At 39.7% G+C, this 22,202-nt stretch overlaps 1 non-coding gene across 1 annotated transcript; it reads left to right on the top strand.

Moving 5' to 3' along the window:
- The first annotated feature begins 1,039 nt into the window (after positions 1–1,039).
- Positions 1,040–1,147, top strand: LOC148564893 (small nucleolar RNA R71). Its single transcript, XR_015885089.1, has one exon. It is a non-coding gene; the product is annotated as a small nucleolar RNA R71 (small nucleolar RNA).
- Positions 1,148–22,202: the final 21,055 nt, after the last annotated feature.

Here is a 22,202-nt window from a genome sequence, read left to right on the forward strand (position 1 = left end):
CCCAAGCATCAATGCCAAATAATTTGGCATTCAGCTTCATGATTGCACCAAGAAACTTGGCAGTTTGCTCTTCAGTGACATCCTCATTCTCTTCAGAAGAGGAATACTCATCAGAGCTCATGAAGGGCATAAGGAGGTTCAATGGGATCTCTATGGTCTCTAGATGAGCCTCAGAGTCCTTTGGTTCCTCAGAGGGAAGCTCCTTATTGGTCACTGGACGTTCCAGGAGGTCTTCCTCCTTGGGATTCACGTCCTCTCCTCTCCTCACAGGTTCGGCCAGGGCACTTATGTCAATGGCCTTGCACTCTCCTTTTGGGTTCTCTTCTGTATTGCTTGGGAGAGTACTAGGAGGGATTTCAGTGATCCTTTTACTCAGCTGGCCCACTTGTGCTTCCAGATTTCTAATGGAAGACCTTGTTTCATTCATGAAACTTATAGTGGCCTTAGATAGATTAGAGACTAGATTTGCTAAATTAGAAGCATTTTGTTCAGAGTTCTCTGTCTGTTGCTGAGTTGATGATGGAAAAGGCTTGCTATTGCTAAACCTGTTTCTTCCTCCATTATTAAAGCCTTGTTGGGGCTTTTGATCCTTCCATGAGAAATTTGGATGATTTCTCCATGTTGAGTTATAGGTGTTTCCATAAGGTTCACCTAAATAATTTACCTCTGCTATTGCAGGGTTCTCAGGATCATAGGCTTCTTCTTCAGAAGATGTCTCTTGAGTACTGTTGGATGCAGCTTGCATTCCATGCAGACTCTGAGAAATCATATTGACTTGCTGAGTCAATATTTTATTCTGAGCCAATATGGCATTCAGAGTATCAACTTCAAGAACTCCCTTCTTCATAGGCGTCCCATTACTCATAGGATTCCTTTCAGAAGTGTACATGAACTGGTTATTAGCAACCATGTCAATGAGTTCTTGAGCTTCTGCAGGCGTTTTCTTTAGGTGAATGGATCCACCTGCAGAAGTGTCCAGTGACATCTTTGATAGCTCAGATAAACCATCATAGAATATATCCAGGATGGTCCATTCTGAAAGCATGTCAGAAGGACACTTTTTGGTCAACTGTTTGTATCTTTCCCAAGCTTCATAGAGAGATTCACCTTCTTTCTGTCTGAAGGTTTGAACATCAGCTCTAAGCTTGCTCAGCTTTTGAGGAGGAAAGTACTTGGCTAAGAAAGCCGTGACCAGCTTATCCCAAGAGTTCAGGCTGTCTTTAGGTTGAGAATCCAACCATAATCTAGCTCTGTCTCTTACAGCAAAAGGGAAAAGCATGAGCCTGTAGACTTCAGGATCTATTCCATTAGTCTTAACAGTATCACATATCTGCAAGAATTCAGTTAAGAACTGAAAAGGATCTTCAGATGGAAGTCCATGAAACTTGCAGTTCTGCTGCATTAGAGAAACTAATTGAGGTTTAAGCTCAAAATTGTTTGCTCCAATGGCAGGAATGGAGATGCTTCTTCCATGTAAATTGGAATTAGGTGCAGTAAAGTCACCAAGCATTCTCCTTGCATTGTTGTTGGGTTCGGCTGCCATCTCCTTTACTTGTTCGAAATTTTCAATCAAGTTGTCTCTGGATTGTTGTAATTTAGCTTCTCTTAATTTTCTCTTCAGAGTCCTTTCAGGTTCTGGATCAGCTTCAACAAGAATGCCTTTTTCTCTGTCCCTGCTCATAAGAAAGAGGAGAACAAAAGAAAAGAAGAGGAATCCTCTATGTCACAGTAAAGAGGATCCTTATTGTTAGTAGAAGAAAAGAAGAAGAAATTCGAACACAGATAGAGTAGGGGATTCGAATTTGGTGATGATGTGAGGAAGTAATGTTAGTTAATGAATGAATAAATAGAATAGGATGAGAGAGAGGGGGGGAATTTTCGAAAATTATTTTTGAAAATGAGTTAGTGATTTTTGAAAATTGGTTTTTGAAAGTTGTTAGTATTTTTTTTTTTTTCGAAATTTTTGAAATTAAAAATAAAAAATAAAAATAATTAGTTAATTAAAAAGAAATTTTTGAAAAAGGGGAAGATATTTTCGAAAATTAGAGAGAGAGAGTTAGTTAGGTGGTTTTGAAAAAGTTAAGAAACAAACAAAAAGTTAGTTAGTTAGTTGAAACAAATTTTGAAAAGATAAGAAGTTAGGAAGTTAGAAAAGATAATTTGAAAAGATATTTTTGAAAAAGATAAGATAAGAAGATATTTTTGAAAAGATATGATAAAATTAGTTTTGAAAAAGATTTGATTTTTAAAATCACAATTAATGACTTGATTCATAAGAAATCACAAGATATGATTCTAGAACTTAAAGTTTGAATCTTTCTTAACAAGCAAGTAACAAACTTCAAATTTTTGAATCAAAACATTAATTGTTTATGTTATTTTCGAAAATTTAATACAAAAATAAGAAAAAGATTTTTGAAAAATATTTTTGGAATTTTCGAAAATAACTAAGAATTTTGAAAAAGATTTGATTTTTGAAAAAGATTTTGAAAAAGATAAGATTTTCAAATTGAAAATTTGATTTGACTCATAAGAAACAATTTGATTTTAAAAATTTTTGAAAAAGTCAATCCAAATTTTCGAATTTGAGGAGAGAAAAAGGGAAAGATATTTTTTTTTTTTTGAATTTTTATGATGCAAGAGAAAAAAACTAAAAGGATGCAATGCATGAAATTTTTAGATCAAAACAATGAATGCATGCATGAGTGCTATGAATGTCAAGATGAACACCAAGAACACTATGAAGAACATGATGAACATCAAAAACATATTTTTGAAAAATTTTTAATGCAAAGAAAACATGCAAGACACCAAACTTAGAATTCTTTAATGCTTACGCACTAAGAATTCAAGAATGCATATGATAAACATGAAAAGACACAAAACAAAAAATCGTGAAGATCAAACAAGAAGACTTACCAAGAACAACTTGAAGATCATGAAGAACACTATGAATGCATGAATTTTCGAAATATGCAAGATGCATATGCAAGTGACACCAAACTTATAATGTGACTCAAGATTTAAACAAGAAACATGAAATATTTTTTATTTTTTATGATTTTATGATTTTTTTGGATTTTTAACTTATATTTTTCGAAAATTATTTAGAAAAAAGAAAAATAAGGATTCAAAATTTTTTTTAATATGAATTCCAGGAATCTTATGCTCTAAAGCTCCAATCAAAGGGTCAGGCATGGCTTAATAGCCAGCCAAGCTTTAGCATGTAACTCAGACATGACACGCCTGACATTCCTTGCATTCAATAGCCAATTGGCTAAGAAAGACAAAGAAGCTCTTCGATTGAGTATAAGGATTGAGACATGGCTTTACAGCCAGCCAGGCTTCAATCATGCTTCATGAAACACTAGAATTCATTCTTAAAAATTCTGAAGCCATAGAATAATTTATTTTTGAAAACATTTTTTTTTCGAAAATTTATTTGAAGAAAAACGAAAACAAAGAAAAAATTTTTTTTTTGAAAAAGTTTTTGAAAAATTTTTGAAAATAAAATAAAGAGAAAATTACCTAATCTGAGCAACAAGATGAACTGTCAGTTGTCCAAACTCGAACAATCCCCGGCAACGGCGCCAAAAACTTGGTGCTCTGATCTTAATTCATAATTGTCACAACTTCGATACAACTAACCAGCAAGTGCACTGGGTCGTCCAAGTAATACCTTACGTGAGTAAGGGTCGAATCCCACGGAGATTGTTGGTATGAAGCAAGCTATGGTCACCTTGTAAATCTCAGTCAGGCAGATATAAAGTGATAATGTTGTTTTCGAATATTATATAATAAAATAGGGATAGAGATACTTATGTAATTCATTGGTAGGAATTTCAGATAAGCGAATGGAGATGCTTTTCGTTCCTCTGAACCTCTGCTTTCCTGCTATCTTCATCCAATCAGTCTTACTCCTTTCCATGGCTGGCTTTATGCAAGGGCATCACCGTTGTCAGTGGCTACATCCCCTCCTCTCAGTGAATCATATGCTCACGCACCCTGTCACGGCACGGCTATTCATCTGTCGGTTCTCGATCATGCTGGAATAGGATTCACCCTCCTTTTGCGTCTGTCACTAACGCCCAGCACTCGCGAGTTTGAAGCTCGTCACAGTCATTCAATCATTGAGTCCTACTCAGAATACCACAGACAAGGTTTAGACCTTCCGGATTCTCTTGAATGCCGCCATCATTCTAGCTTACGCCACGAAGATTCCTGTTAGAAGATCTAAGAGATATTCATTCTAGCTTAATTCATGTAGAACAGAAGTGTTTGTCAGGCACGCGTTCATAGGGGAGATGGTGATGAGCGTCACACATAATCATCACCTTCATCATGTTCTTGGGTGCGAATGGATATCTTAGAAGCGAAATAAGATGAATTGAATAGAAAACAGTAGTACTTGCATTAATCTTTGAGGAACAGCAGAGCTCCACACCTTAATCTATGGAGTGTAGAAACTCTACCGTTAAAAATACATAAGTGAAGGTCCAGGCATGGCCGAGATGGCCAGCCCCCTAAAACGTGATCAGAGGATCATAAGGTAATCCAAAGATGCCTAATACAGTAGTAAAAGGTCCTATTTATAATAAACTAGTCACTAGGGTTTACATGAGTAAGTAATTGATGCATAAATCCACTTCCGGGGCCCACTTGGTGTGTGCTTGGGCTTGGGCTTGAGTGTTGCACGTGCAGAGGCCAATTGTGGAGTTGAACGCCAGTTTCTGTGCCAGTTTGGGCGTTCAACTCTGGTTTTGGATCCTTTTCTGGCGCTGGACACCAGATTTGGGTAGAAAGCTTGCGTTGAACGCCAGTTTACGTCGTCAATTCTTGGCCAAAGTATGGACTATTATATATTGCTGGAAAGCCCTGGATGTCTACTTTCCAACGCAATTGGAAGAGCGCCATTTCGAGTTCTGTAGCTCCAGAAAATCCACTTTGAGTGCAGGGAGGTCAGAATCCAACAGCATCAGCAGTCCTTTTTCAACCTCTGAATCTGATTTCTGCTCAAGTCCCTCAATTTCAGCCAGAAAATACCTGAAATCACAGAAAAACACACAAACTCATAGTAAAGTCCAGAAATGTGAATTTAACACAAAATCTATTAAAAACATCCCTAAAAGTAACTAGATCCTACTAAAAATATACTAAAAACAATGCCAAAAAGCGTATAAATTATCCGCTCATCAACGCCCCTACACAAGGAGAGTCAACTTTGATCAAAGGTTGGACCAAGTCCTTATGGACATATGTGTAGAAGGAGCTCAATGGAAGATTGACTCCAAAGGCAAGCCGGTTCAACTAAGAAGATTGGACCTCAAGCCTATTGCTAGAGGATGGTTGGAGTTTATTCAATGCTCAATCATTCCCACTAGCAACCGGTCTGAAGTTACTATAGACCGGGCCATCATGATCCATAGCATCATGATTGGAGAAGAGGTGGAAGTTCATGAGATTATACCTCAAGAACTCTACAAGGTGGCTGACAAGTCCTCCACCATGGCAAGGTTAGCCTTTCCTCACCTCATTTGCCACCTATGCAATTCAGCTGGGATTGACATAGAGGGAGATATCCTCATTAAAGAGGAAAAGCCCATCACTAAGAAAAAGATGGAGCAAGCAAGAGAGCCCAGTCATGGAGCTCAAGAGGCGCAAGAAGCTCATCACCATGAGATTCCGGAAATGCCTCGAATGCACTTTCCTCCACAAAACTATTGGGAGCACATCAACACCTCCCTAGAAGAATTAAGTTCCAATATGGGACAACTAAGGGTGGAACATCAAGAGCACTCCATCATGCTCCATGAAATAAGAGAAGATCAAAAAGCAATGAGGGAGGAGCAACAAAGACAAGGAAGAGACATAGAAGAGCTCAAGGACATCATTGGTTCCTCAAGAAGGAAACGCCACCATCACTAAGGTGGATTCATTCCTTGTTCTTGCTTTCTCTGTTTTTCGTTTTCTGTATTATGTGCTTATCTATGTTTGTTTCTTCATTACATGATCATTAGTAGTAGTAACTTTGTCTTAAAGATATGAATGTCCTATGAATCCATCACCTCTCTTAAATGAAAAATGTTTTAATTCAAAAGAACAAGAAGTACATGAGTTTCGAATTTATCCTTGAATTTAGCTTAATTATATTGATGTGGTGACAATGCTTCTTGTTTTCTGAATGAATGCTTGAACAGTACATATGTCTTTTGAAGTTGTTGTTTAAGAATGTTAAATATGTTGGCTCTTGAAAGAATGATGACTAGGAGACATGTTATTTGATAATCTGAAAAATCATAAAAATGATTCTTGAAGCAAGAAAAAGCAGCAAAGAACAAAGCTTGCAGAAAAAAAAAAAAAGAAGAAAAAAAAAGGAGCGAAAAAAAAAAGAATAGAAAAAAAATAGAAAGAAAAAGAAAAAGCAAGCAGAAAAAGCCAATAACCCTTAAAACCAAAAGGCAAGGGCAAATAAAAAGGATCCCAAGGCTTTGAGCATCAGTGGATAGGAGGGCCTAAAGGAATAAAATCCTGGTCTAAGCGGCTAAACCAAGCTGTCCCTATCCATGTGCTTATGGCGTGTAGGTGTCAAGTGAAAACTTGAGACAGAGCGGTTAAAGTCAAGGTCCAAAGCAAAAACAAAGAGTGTGCTTAAGAACCCTGGACACCTCTAATTGGGGACTTTAGCAAAGCTGAGTCACAATCTGAAAAGGTTCACCCAATTATGTGTCTGTGGCATTTATGTATCCGGTGGTATTACTGGAAAACAAAGTGCTTAGGGCCACGGCCAAGACTCATAAAGAAGCTGTGTTCAAGAATCATCATACTGAACTAGGAGAGTCAATAACACTATTCGAAATCTGAAGTTCCTATAGATGCCAATCATTCTGAACCTCAATGGATAGAGTGAGATGCCAAAACTATTCAAGAGGCAAAAAGCTATAAGTCCCGCTCATATGATTGAAGCTCTGTTTCATTGATAGTTTGGAAATTATAGTATATTCTCTTCTTTTTATCCTATTTGATTTTTAGTTGCTTGGGGACAAGCAACAATTTAAGTTTGGTGTTGTGATGAGCGGATAATTTATACGCTTTTTGGCATTGTTTTTAGTATGTTTTTAGTAGGATCTAGTTACTTTTAGGGATGTTTTCATAAGTTTTTATGTTAAATTCACATTTCTGGACTTTACTATGAGTTTGTGTGTTTTTCTGTGATTTCAGGTATTTTCTGGCTGAAATTGAGGGACTTGAGCAAAAATCAGATTCAGAGGTTGAAGAAGGACTGCTGATGCTGTTGGATTCTGACCTCCCTGCACTCAAAGTGGATTTTCTGGAGCTACAGAACTCGAAATGGCGCGCTTCCAATTGCGTTGGAAAGTAGACATCCAGGGCTTTCCAGCAATATATAATAGTCCATACTTTGGCCAAGAATAGATGACGTAAACTGGCGTTCAACGCCAGCCTTCTGCCCAAATCTGGCGTCCAGCGCCAGAAAAGGATCCAAAACCAGAGTTGAACGCCCAAACTGGCACAGAAACTGGCGTTCAACTCCACAAATGGCCTCTGCACGTGCTACACTCAAGCTCAGCCCAACCACACCAAGTGGGCCCCGGAAGTGGATTTATGCATCAATTACTTACTCATGTAAACCCTAGTGACTAGTTTATTATAAATAGGACCTCTTACTATTGTATGAGACGTCTTTTTTTGACCATCTTTGGATTACCTTATGATCCTTTGATCACGTTTTGGGGGCTGGCCATCTCGGCCATGCCTGGACCTTCACTTATGTATTTTCAACGGTAGAGTTTCTACACTCCATAGATTAAGGTATGGAGCTCTGCTGTTCCTCAAAGATTAATGCAAAGTACTACTGTTTTCTATTCAATTCTTCTTATTTCTCTTCTAAGATATCCATTCGCACCCAAGAACATGATGAAGGTGATGATTATGTGTGACGCTCATCATCCTTCTCCCTCATGAACGCGTGCCTGACAAACACTTCTGTTCTACATGAAATAAGCTAGAATGAGTATCTCTTAGATCTCCTAACCAGAATCTTCGTGGCGTAAGCTAGAATGATGGCGGCATTCAAGAGAATCCGGAAGGTCTAAACCTTGTCTGTGGTATTCCGAGTAGGATTCAATGATTGAATGACTGTGACGAGCTCCGAACTCGCGATTGCAGGGCGTTAGTGACAGACGCAAAAGGATAGTAAATCCTATTCCAGCATGATCGAGAACCGACAGATGAATAGCCGTGCCGTGACAGGGTGCGTGAGCATATTATTCACTGAGAGGATAAGATGAAGCCATTGACAAGGGTGATGCCTCCAGACGATTAGCCGTGCCGTGACAGGGCATTGGATCATTTTCCCGAGAGATGACCGAAAGTAGCCATTGACAGTGGTGATGTATCACATAAAGCCAGCCATGGAAAGGAGTAAGACTGATTGAATGAAGATAGCAGGAAAGCAGAGGTTCAGAGGAACGAAAAGCATCTCCATTCGCTTATCTGAAATTCCTGCCAATGAATCTACATAAGTATCTCTATCCCTTTTATTGTTTATGTTAATCTAATCAAGTATCATGTTTAAATCCGCCTGACTGAGATTTACAAGGTGACCATAGCTTGCTTCATACCAACAATCTCCGTGGGATTCGACCCTTACTCACGTAAGGTATTACTTGGACGACCCAGTGCACTTGCTGGTTAGTTGTATCGAAGTTGTGACAATTATGAATTAAGATCAAAGCACCAAGCTTTGGAGCCATTACCAGGGATTGTTCGAGCCTGGACATCACAATTTCGTGCACCAACCATCAACGAACAGGCAGAAAGCTCACAGTGAGAGGAGACAAATTGAGGCACCACAATCATCAACCACCCTAATATGGGCCCAATGTCAAGCTAATGACAATAAAAGAGCACTCCATTGGAGGCAGCCCATGATTTAATATTCTTGCTTTGATTTTATTTTAATAAATGATTCTTCTAGCATAAATTTGCATTCTTATGAGCAGATTTGAAAATTGCAAGCACAACTCTGAGTCCTAAGTTTGGTGTGCCTGAAGGCACTCTAAAATAGCTTCTTAAGATTTCTTAGGATATATACTCATTCATTTTGATGAAGTATATAACCAAACATTAAGTTTGGTGTCTGTACGTGCATTGAAACTCAGAGAGATTATTTTTCCTCAAGGGACCGAATTTATGGATAGATGAACCACATTTTGCTTCACTTTAGGAGTTTATGGTATTATGGCTAGAAAAAAAATGTTCCTTATAATAAATGCACCAATTGTGACAGATACTAATTGAGTTCTACATGGATCATGTAGCAGAGAACAAGTTTGGTGTCACCAAATTTTTGTTCAAACTCTAAGGAACATAATTGGTCAATTATAAATAAGGAACATGTAAAATTTTGTTTTATTTTTTTTCTTTATTGCTTACCACTACTGCACCGTACCAAACTCAACTCCTAATGCATACCATTGCTTTGAATTATTTGTATAGGTACTAGGAAGGTTGAGAAGAAGACAAAGGAAGAGAGCATTGATGACTCCAATTTAGACCCTTATTCAAAAAATGGTGAATCAGTTCTTTTGGCAAGCGCACCAAAATTATCGTCAAGTAATAACCCACAGTGAAGTGGGATCTTATCCACAGAGATTGGCAAATTTGAACAGTTTTAATCAATTGATGAATTAGTAAAGCGGAATAGATAAATTGTGATTTGCAGAATTATAAATGGCATAAATGTAAATGGCTAAAATCTAAAGGAAAGTAATAAAGTGCAGAAATGGAAATGACAGAATGTAAAGTGCAGAATCATAAATGGCTTAATTGTAAATGGGAATGGGGAATTGCAGAATGTAAAAGCAAACTATAAAGAAAGTGGTAGATAAGAATGGGGAAATTCATTGACATCAGGAGATGTTGTCTCTTTGGATCAATTTTAGCTTATATCCTCTTCAATCATGCAACTCATTGACCTCTTGGCAATCATGATTGATTGATCCCCAATCCCTTGGTGACTCAATCTCTCAGATCTTGATCAATAGCCAATTCCTTAGTCTAATTGTTCATGAAGAGAGATATGCCTGGTCCCTGATTATACCACACATCATCAAAGGTCCAAGTAGAGGGAGGATTATATGTCACCATATCCAAACACCAAAACCCAGATCCTACTCAAGTGTGAGAAGGGATTTCAAGCATGGTTTCATGTTTCCTTTCCCAAGGTTCCCATGAAACCCATTTTGCATTCAATCTCTTTCCCAAGATAATTGAACACTAAGCATTAGAAACAAAATTCCTTCTAGCAAATCAAAGAGAAGATGAAGAGAAGAAGAATTTCACTATCATCAATCCATTAAGTACAATAGAGCTCCCTCTCTCAATGAGAGGGAATTTAGCTACTCATAGCTCAAAGAAAAGTACTCCAAAGTAAAGAAGATGATGAAATGTAAAAGTGAATCCAAAACTGGTATCTCTGACTACTTAACCCCCTCTTCAGTGCTTCTTGGGGGTATTTATACTACTCCTATCTCTTAAAATAAAAGAATTACAAAAGTGAAAAAGGAAAATTATAATTTGGAGGGAAAAGAAACTCAATAAGCATGACTTCCCAGCTGGCGTGTGGCTGGCGCTTTAGTGGCGTGTCACGTGCTCCTTCAATTCTGGCTTGGCGTGCCACGCCCAGTCCCTCAAGTGGCACGCTCTTTTTCAGTAACATCCCTAGCGTGCCACGTCTTCGAGCTCAAGTGGCACGCCCAGGGTCTTTTAATGCCCATGTAGTATGGCGTTGATAAACCCATATTTTATGATATATTTTGTGCTTAATTTGAGTGATTTATTCAATCCTTCACCCACTTATTCATATTAATTTCATGGTTTTACTTTCCCTTCCTTATTATGTGATGTATGTGAAAAACATGTTTCCTATGCTTTAATATTAATTATTTTTTATTACCTTTATTTCCATTCGATGTCGTGATTAGTGTGTTGAGTAGTTTCAGATCTTCTAAGGTAGGAATGACTTAAAGGAAGGAAAGGAAACATACAAAAATGGAAGGAAAGCACATGGACGAAGCGATCGCGCGCCAAGCGCGAATTAGCAGCGACGCAACCGCATGACTGACGCGACCGCGTGGCAAAGAAATGCTCCGAATGACGCGACCGCGTGACCCACGCGGACGCGTGACACAGGCCACGCACCAAAAATTGCAGAAAACGCTCATAGCAAATTCTGAAGCCCTTTTTAGCCCAAATCCAAGTCCAGAAGGCATAGACCAGAGGTTACAAAGTGGGGGAACGCATCCATTCAGGGAGAGCTCGCCAATTTTCACTTTCCATGATTTAGATTTAGTTTGAGAGAGGTTCTCTCCTCTCTCTCTTAGGATTAGGATTAGGATTTAGGACTTCTCTTAGTTTGTAAGAGTGACTCTCGATCCAGGTTTAATATTTACTTCAATGCTTTTATTCGTACCTATAAATGTTGCCAACTTGACTTATGAAACCTTTCCATGTTATGATTTGAATTAATGATTATTTGAGGTATCTCAGTTATTGATTGCTTTCTCCTTAATTTGTGTTACCATTGCTTTCTATCTAAGGATATTTTTATTCCAACAATTTTACTTTTTCCCTTTTGGTCTTGGTTAAGAAATCAGTAACTCAACATTATTAAACTCAGCATAATTGATAATCGTTATCTTACTAATTGAACTGAACTTCAATAATCCTAACTTTTTCTTAGGAAATAAATAGGATTCGAAGGTTAAACTAATTAGTCCCTTGACTTTCCTTTACTTTAGTAAAGGTTAACTAAGTGGAATTTAGATTCAACTTTCATTATTGTTGAGAGAGATAACTAAGTTGGACTTCCAATTTCTCTTATCTTGCCAGAAGTTTACTTTAGAGTATTTATTTACTTTAAGTGCCATCTACTTCACTTGTCATTTAAATCACTTGCCTCTCACCTTCTAAACCCCGATTACAACCTTTATAGCCAATAATAAGAACATGCTTCCTTGCAGTTCCTTGAGAAGATGACCCGAGGTTTAAATACTCGGTTATCAATTTTAAGGGGTTTGTTACTTGTGACAACCATAACTTTTGTAAGAAAGGTTGATTGCTTGGTTTAGTAACTATACTTACAATGAGAGTTTCTATAACCTCTAAACCATCAATCCTCAGTTCTTCAAAATGGCACCGTTGCCGGGAAACTGCTAACGTGTGCCTTATTATTGGTTAAATATTTTTCTTTTGCTTGTTTCTCTATTTTTGTTCTTCCTTTTCATCTTTATTTGCTACCATGAACTCTCACCCCTCTCGCTTTGAGTTTGGTTCTAACTTTGTTGAAGGAAATAGAAGTTACAGCAGGAATGTGCATTAAGGTCAGACCAATCAAGGATGGATGGAGCCAAGAGGATCTAATCAACCCTTCAGGCAGTAACACCCTCCGAGATATCCTGGACAAAGACCATTCTACAGTGCATACCCAGCTGAAGGATATGGTGGACAACCTTGTAACTACCAACAAGCCCCACCCCGTGCATATAAACCATCCTTTCAACATAACCTCGAACCACCATACTCACGAGCTTCTCTTCACCATCCGCCACCATATGATCCTTCCTTACCCCAGTACCAATCCAATCACTCCCAATCACCAACACTTTCCTATGTATCATGTCCAAGTCCGACAACCCGAGAAGCAGAGGTTCGCCTAAAGGAAACAATAAATAAATTTCAAACAACCATTCGACAACTGGAGCAAGTAGTAATTCAATGGATTTCTAGACGCTCAAATACACAAGGATCAGCCACAGCCCCATGTGAACAGTCTAACGAAGAGCGTAGCATGAAGGAAATACCAGAAACTCCAGTGGACAAGACAGAGAATGAATTTGTACTAGAACAAGTAGAAGAAGCTGTCACTGTTCAAGAAGAAGAGTTGGTTGAAGATCTAGGAGATGCTGAACCTCCATGGGAATCCAGAACTGAGGAGAACTCCATCAAGGACGCTACAGTTGATGCTAAGGAGGATATTGTACAATCTCCAAGGCAAGTTGTTTATGAAGAATCAGATGGAATAACCCAAGACACAAATTCCCTTGATGATGATAGTCACAAGTCAAATTCTCTTAGTAATGAACTTGCATCTGCAAGTGAATTCTCTGAGATCGAAGAATCTTCCCCAAGTGAATATGAAGATGATGCGGAGGTAGATTTCTCTCAACCTCCAATCTATGACTCAAGTGATGAGGAAGACATAGAAGACTTTGACCAGGGTGATACTACATTTGAAGACTCTTACAAGGAAGTGGAGAAATTCACAGAAGAACCCAAGGGAGTAGAACTTGCAGAACCACCAGAAACACCTATCCCAAGGCCATTACCACCTAATACAAGCTTCAAGTGGGTACAATCCTTAACCTATAACTTTACTTATTCACTTGAATATGGTTTGCTTGAAACAGATGGCTAGCTTAGAGCTCTTTGCGGCTTTAAGAGTAAGAGGGAAATGGCTCGTACTCAGAGTTGGTGCACAACGTTCAATAAGGTTCCACGCTTCACCTTGAAGTACACGGATTGGTATCATGCTCAATTGCATGGATCACGGAGAATGTTTGGTCACCATGGTGAGATTCTACTTTTTAAACTGCCCGGATGGAAACATATAGATCAAGATGGAGGCAGATTTAATAGCAAAGCTTGGGATCCTGGAATCTATTCTGACATTTGTCACCCCGGGAGCCTGAAAATTTGTCTGAAGCTACTCAGAAGCTTTACATGCCTAATTTGGGACCTCGGAGGCTATTGGCATTCCAAGCACTGGTGGAAATTTCTGGATGAATTTAAACACAAGCCACCATAACAGGAAGCCCTTCCAATGTCCAACTTAAGGACTTTAACTAAAAGTGCTAGGTGGGAGACAACCCACCATGGTATGATCGTTCCTTTTGTAATTTTAATTTTATTTCGTTTTGTTTGTTTTTGAATTTTATTTTTATTAAACCTAGAATCATGTATAGCATTCACATTAAGCATTGCATCCTGCATTCAATTAAAAAAAAAGGATGCACGACGCGACCGCATGTCCCATGCGATCGCGTCATACTGCGAATACACTATCCATGCGACCGCGTGCCTTAGAGATCGGCGTCAAAAACCCAACGTCCAGAGAGTTAGGCTGGAATCGTGCGGCCCTTGTGCATTTTGCACAAATTGGCCCATGCGATCGCATGCCCCATGCGATCGCGTCACTTGTACAAAACTAATCCCACGCGACCGCGTGAGCGACGCGATCGCGTCGCATGGATTGCACAACACCCTAGGACGAGACAGAGAGTTGCACTGAAACGGTGCTGGAGTCGTGCATTTAGCACAATGTCCAGCGACGCGATCGCGCAACCCACGCGATCGCGTCATCCCCTCTTCCACCCCTTTCATGCGATCGCTCGACCCACCCGATCGTGTCATCCCATCTCCTACCCCTCTCACGCGATCGCGCAACCTACGCGATCGTGTCACCCCTATTTTCACCCCACCACGCGATCGCGTCCCCCACGCGATCGCGTGGATTTGAAAATATAACCCCCCAGCCACGCGAACCCTATCAATCGCGCAACCCCCCAACCCTCTTCTCCTTCTCTTCCTCATCTTCTCTCAACCACCAACCAGCCACCATTACCGCCGCCTCGACCACCACCCAGTCACCGCCGCCGCCCAGACGCCGCCGCCACCGACCCCCTTCCTCCCTCCCCTTCTTTCTTTCTCCTTCTTCCTCTTTCTCCCTCCTTCTCCGCCACTGCTACCCCTGCTGCTACCACTGCACCTCCACCTGCCTCTGAGCCCGTATACTGCCTCGTGCACCGCCTATTCTGATAGCTTGATCAGATGGAGCGCCGTAACCGGCGCCGGTATGAGAGATTGGAGCGTCGCAGCCAGCGACGCTATTCGCATCTGAAGCTGATGATCCGACAGGGTGGTGACATCCCCTCTGAGCCCGACACACCATCTGAGCCATCAGAGGAGGAGGAGGATAAGCACGAGGAGGAGACTCATTTCCAGGAGGAGACTCATCAGCAGGCAGACACAGAGCAGGCTGCCCCACATCAGGAGGTTACGCATCAGATAGAGGCTGTAGATCCGGAGATCCCGATCCAGTCAGCACCGCCTCTACAGCAGCCAGACCCTCAGCCCACCACCACCACAGAGTCTCCAGCTACCATCCCTACCAGTGATGACACCCCTTCATACCCGGCCTGACTGAGCATCAGGGACGATGCTTCATTTTAAGTGTGGGGAGGTCGCCATCTCTGGCGTTTTATTTTGGTGAACCACTACATCTCTTTTTTCTTTTATTTTGGATATTTTTCTGTATTTTTCTTTCTTTTTTTTCTGAGTACTTATACATTGCTTCTTTTATGTATTTTTACTCTATTTTTGCATTTTGCATTTTTAGTTCATATTTTTAGTTATTTAGTTTAGTTTGCAATTCTGACTTATTAGTAGATTAATTAGTATAGTTTACCCTTTTTAGCATAAGATAGCATAGTTAAATTGAAAAATATAAAAAGGAAGTAAGCTAGGAAATTGAACATAACAGATCTAAATCCATAAACCTTGTATATATAGCATTACATCATATAGTTAAGTTGACAACATTTCATCAAGGAGGAACATTAAAACTTTAAAGGCTACCCTAAATAATTTTTTTTTTGAGAATAATGGGAATTTTTAACTAAACCTGCATAATATATATGAATGATATATGATGCTTGAGTTAGAGAACACACAGCCTATGAGTATTGAGCTTAATTGTATGGTTGCATTCAAACCAAAATTTCATTCCTGTGTGTTTCGCTTCTTTTTATTCTGATGTTCTTTACTTTGCTTTAATCTATATGCCAATTATAGAATATAGATACATACCAAAAGAATGATTGAGGCCATCATTTGATTTTAGCTCACTTACCCCAAAATAACCTATCTTTCGCATCACCCTTGTTAGCCCCCTTGAGCCTTTAAAATCCCTTTTATTCTATTTAGCCACACTACTAGCCTTAAGCAGAAAAACAAAATAAAATCCCAAGTTGATTCCTTGGTTAGCTTAAGATAGAAAATTATGAATAGATTAAAATGTGGAAAACCTATTGGGAACATGGATGATAGAAACAAAAGGTAGAAAAGTTAAAAGAAATAAAATAAAATTTGGGAAGCATGCTCATGAGAAATCAAAGTGATCAATTACCATGTGCATAAAAAAAAAGAAGTTATTTTTCAGCATTTAATAAAAGGGAATACAAAAGAATTCCCCAATGCAAAATAAAAGCAATACACATGGGATAAAAACAAAAATTGAAACATGAGCATGTGACAACAAGTGGGATAATATGGGAAAATTGGTAAAGAAGCTTATTCTACTAAATATGTATGTTAGGTGAGATCTTAGTCTAATTAAGGATTCATTTATTAGCTCACTTAGCTTTATACATATATCCTTACCTTTACCTTGGTCCAATTACAACCTTAATTAAAGACCTCATGACTTTTGGTATGAATGTACTCCATAATTGTTGATTGGTTAGATGAAGAACAAAGTTATAGAAAGTAAGAATAAAAAGAAAAATAGAGTGAATAAACCCAATAAACACTGAATGACTAGAGGGTAAACACAAAATCCAGTGAGGGTTCAATAACTTATCAACATATATCTGTGCTTAATTTAATAATTGTTTTGCAAGTTTGTACAATATTTTTATTTTCCATCTCATTTGCCAAAATGCTTTATTATTTAAGGGTTGGCTATATATATATATATATATATATATATATATATATATATATGACTCCTTGAGGATGTAAATTAATTTGACTACATGTAAGCTTTATATATGAGTGGATAAATTGGAATTGCATGACTCATTTAGGTAGATGCATTTAGAATAGGTTGCATTGCATAACATTCCACCACTTTAACCTTACCTTATTCTTTACCTTGGATTTAGCATGAGGACATGCTATTGTTTAAGTGTGGGGAGGTTGATAAACCCATATTTTATGATATATTTTGTGCTTAATTTGAGTGATTTATTCAATCCTTCACCCACTTATTCATATTAATTGCATGGTTTTACTTTCCCTTCCTTATTATGTGATGTATGTGAAAAACATGTTTCCTATGCTTTAATATTAATTATTTTTTATTACCTTTATTTCCATTCGATGCAGTGATTAATGTGTTGAGTAGTTTCAGATCTTCTAAGGTAGGAATGACTTAAAGGATGGAAAGGAAACATACAAAAATGGAAGGAAAGCACAAAACGGAGCTTCTGAAGAAACTGGCATCCACACGATCGCATGGACGAAGCGATCGCGCGCCAAGCGCGAATCAGCAGCGATGCGGCCGCATGACTGACGCGACCGCGCGCCATAAGCAAAACGCACATGACGCGGTCGCATGACTGACGCGACCGCGTGGCAAAGAAATGCTCCGAATGACGCGACCGCGTGACAGAGGCCACGCACCAGAAATTACAGAAAATGCTCATAGCGAATTCTGAAGCCCTTTTTGGCTAAAATCCAAGTCCAGAAGGCATAGACCAGAGGTTACAAAGTGGGGGAACGCATCCATTCAGGGAGAGCTTTCACTTTCCACGATTTAGATTTAGTTTGAGAGAGGTTCTCTCCTCTCTCTCTTAGGATTAGGATTAGGATTTAGGACTTCTCTTAGTTTGTAAGAGTGACTCTCGATCCAGGTTTAATATTTACTTCAATGCTTTTATTCGTACCTATAAATGTTGCCAACTTGACTTATGAAACCTTTCCATGTTATGATTTGAATTAATGATTATTTGAGGTATTTCAGTTATTGATTGCTTTCTCCTTAATTTGTGTTACCATTGCTTTCTATCTAAGGATATTTTTATTCCAACAATTTTACTTTTTCCCTTTTGGTCTTTGTTAAGAAATCAGTAACTCAACATTATTAAACTCAACATAATTGATAATCGTTATCTTGCTAATTGAACTGAACTTCAATAATCCCAACTTTTTCTTAGAAAATAAATAGTATTCGAAGGTCAAACTAATTAGTCCCTTGACTTTCCTTTACTCTAGTAAAGGTTAACTAAGTGGAATTTAGATATAACTTTCATTATTGTTGAGAGAGATAACTAAGTTGGACTTCCAATTTCTCTTATCTTGCCAGAAGTTTACTTTAGAGTATTTATTTACTTTAAGTGCCATCTACTTCACTTGTCATTTAAATCACTTGTCTCTCACCTTCTAAACCCCGATTACAACCTTTATAGCCAATAATAAGAACATACTTCCTTGCAGATCATTGAGAAGACAACCCGAGGTTTAAATACTCAGTTATCAATTTTAATGGATTTGTTACTTGTGACAACCACAACTTTTGTAAGAAAGGTTGATTGCTTGGTTTGGTAATTATACTTACAACGAGAGTTTCTATAACCTCTAAACCATCAATCCTCAGTTCTTCAGGCGTGCCACGCCTTCGAGCTTAAGTGGCACGCCCTAGCCTTTTTCCTCTTCTTCTTCCCTCTGGAGACTTGAACTAGCGTGGCACGCCCAGGGTATGGCGTGCCACGCCCTTGTTGTACGCTTGATCAAGCTCTCTGGAAAGTTGAACTAGCGTGGCACGCCCAAGGTCTGGCGTGCCACGCCCTTTGTAGGTAAGTGATTCTTTCGTTTCGCGTGCCATGCCATGAACTTCAAGTGGCACGCGCCAATGGCTCTTGCTTTCTGAATGACAATGGCGTGCCACACCTAGGGTTCAAATGGCACGCCTAAGTAAGGAATAGTAGGTGGCGTGCCACACCCTCGACACCAAGTGGCACGCCCATGTGTTTGGCCTCCTTCATCCTCTCTGAAAACTTGTACCAGCGTGCCACGTCTAGAGGCTGGCGTGCCACGCCCATGATCTTGCCTTAGTTCCAGTAGTTGGTGTTCCACGCCCAGCATTCAAGTGGCATGCCATAGTGAGTTTCTTGGACTGGCGTGCCATGCCTTCGATACCAAGTGGCATGCCCAGCCCTTGCTTTGGCCTCTTTGTGCATTGGTGTGCCACGCCTGGTCACTCAAGTGGAATGCCTAAGTGAGATTGAGAGCCTGGCGTGCCACGCCTTCGACCTCAAGTGGCATGCCCAGACTTCATTGGCCTTCAGCCCCTCCTCTGGGATTTAGTACCAGCGTGCCACGACATGCTGCTCAAGTACCACGCCCATACATTTGTGGACTTCTCAAGCTAGGCATGCCACGCCTGGTTCCTCAAGTGGCACGCCCAAGTGACTTTTTGGAGCTGGCGTGCCACGCCTTCGATACTAAGTGGCACGCCATAGTGATGGTTCCTCCTGGAGTGATGAGCTAGCGTGCCACGTCCCTTGGCTCAAGTGGCACGCCCACAGTAGGTGATGGTTTAGGCATGCCACGCCCCTTTAGTGTCCTCCATTGTTGCCTCTCTGGAACTTTGTACTAGCGTGGCACGCCCAGGGTCTGGTGTGCCACGCCTTTGTGAATGCTTGAGAATTCTCCTCTGGAATTTAGTACTGGCATGCCACGCCCAGCTCCTGGCGTGGCACGCTAGTTTATTTTTGTGGAGCACAAAATAACTCATGAAATATGGGTTTATCAGCCGTCCATACTATAAGCTTCCTACAATGCTCCACTCAATCTACACCCTTCATTCTTGCTTAACCGAACCCTCCCCACTTGTGGGTATGTTTTCATGATTCATGCCTTAGCTATAAATTGGTAGCAGCATTTCCTAGCTCACATATCCCCTCTCTACTCATACAAGACGTCTCTACCTAGTTGCTTTTGTTTCACTCATGCCTTCATCCTAAACACATTACAGCAGCCCCTGTTTACCCAAAGACAACACAAAATATCCAACAGCAAATTATCTCCCATCCCCTTTTATAACAAGACTGAGCCTTAACCGAAGCCTACCCGTTCTCTTCTTTTCGTTCTTTCCTTACTAATATATGGCTTCCTCAAGTTCTAGAAGGAGGAAAGGAAAGGAACCAATAGTGGCTGAACCACCCACCTATGATACAAAGAGATTTAAGTCTCAATTTCATGAATTAAGGTATCATAGGCTCATGGAATCAAAGCACATTATTCCAGAGATGGGCTTTAGACTGAGGGGTGGAGAGTATCCTATTATAGGAAGAATTACCAATGAAAGAAAGTGGACACTTTTGTGTGAACCTTTAACAGACATCAATGCAGTCATGATAAGAGAATTCTACGCAAATGCGGTGAAGGAAAGCCAGGACAGCCCTCCTTATAAGAGCTATGTCAGAGGTGTTGAGGTAGATTTTAGTCAATCATCAGTCATGAGTGTCCTACAGTTGAGAGTAATAACCTATGGAGAGTTAGCTTTGAGGAAAGATTGCAGGGTGAGAATGACCCTGATGAGATACTACATGGGTTATGCTTTGAAGACAGAGACTGGAAAATGGACTCAGAGGGAGCTCCAAGCCATTTGAAAAGAATATATCTCATACCAGAGGCCAAAGGGTGGTATGAGATAGTGAGAGGTCTATACTCCCTACTGCAAACACCTCAGAAGTCACAATCCAGTGAGCTATCCTGACATATTGCATCTTAAAGGGAGGAGAAATCAACCTCTCACAGCTCATTGCAGACAGCATTCAGGAGATGGCCAAGAGCACAAGCAAATCAAGTAGGCTTGGTCACCCAAGCACCATTCTGAGGCTGTGCAACAGGGTTGGGGTCTCTTTGAAGATGAAGATACATAAAAGGTAAAAGGACGTAGGGGAATCACAAGGAGAAGCATGGAAGGTACTACTAATGATGACAATCAAGAGGAAAGAAGATCCCAAGGAAGAAGAAGGCCACAAGAAGAGGGAGAACAAGCTCCTGGTGCAATGGACATGAGATAATTGCAAAGAGCCATTGAAGTAATGTCTCAACAACACATGAGAGCACAGGAGCAGTATTTGAGGCAACAAGAGCTATACATGCAACAACAGGAGCAGTATATGAAAGATTGAGAGTAACAAGAGAACTGGCAGTGCCAATTGATGGAACTGCAAGAGACATGGCAGCAACAAATGATGGCTCAACAACAAGAATTTCAAACAAAGATTCTTGATGGGCAAAGGGAGCAATCAATAGAATTTCGAAAGTCACATGGAGGATTGTTTATGAGGCAAGCCAAATATGGGGAATACACTCAAAATTTATATCAATGGAAGAACATATATCATACCATTGGAGAGCATAGGTACTATGATAGAATGGAGTATGATATAGACACCCAATGAAAGTTGGATTACTTGGTCCACAGCATGCCAATATTGAACCCACAGATCAAGCCATTTGAGCAATGCCAAGAGTTAGTAGACCAGCAGAGAGTAAGAACCAAGAAACATACAGCACACATGCAGCGTGGGGTAGAGGAAGCTAGACTCTCAGATCTTATAGACCCTATCTGGGATTGACGATGCTCTGTTGAAGAACCTCAGGATGCAACCAATAAGAGGAAGAAGAAAGGAGAATCAAGCAGGAGCAAGGAGCATGACAACTAGGAGGTGGTGGAGTTTCATTCATGTTTCCTTTTAAAATTAAATAAGGAAGATGCATATCTGAAACATGAGATGCCACCAAATGCTTTATGTTTTACACTTTCATGTCCTAAGTAGTTCTCTTACAAGTGATCTGCATTATGCTTGTCATAACTCATTAGCTTAAATTCTGTTTTGTTCTCTTCTTCATAAATAAAAGAAAAATATTTGAAACAAGAAAGTGGTTGTCTAATGTTGTAGAAATCAGAATGAAATTCAGTGATGGTACTTGTTTGATTTAATGATTAGTTCAATAATAAAAAGCTGCATAATAAGATGTTCTTTGTAGTGTGAACTAAGTTGCTGTCATAAAGCCTTTCATCAATGAATATCCCTTGAGAATGAAGCAAAATAAGAAGAAAAAGAAAAGGAAAAGCCAAGAATTGGCAAAGAAACAAACAATAAGGCTAGACACCAATAGCTTAGACCCTAGGACATATGCCTGTGGTGCTTTTGTACTAGGATATGCTTGGATAATTAAGTTCGGAGGAGTATTTTAAAACTTGGCCACTTGGATTAACTAATCTGGGATTGCCAACCGAAAGTCCATTATCAAGAGCAACCTAGTTA

This window comes from Arachis ipaensis, chromosome B5, assembly GCF_059453495.1.
Source record: "Arachis ipaensis isolate K30076 ecotype BB chromosome B5, ASM5945349v1, whole genome shotgun sequence".
NCBI classification, from domain to species: domain Eukaryota; kingdom Viridiplantae; phylum Streptophyta; class Magnoliopsida; order Fabales; family Fabaceae; genus Arachis; species Arachis ipaensis.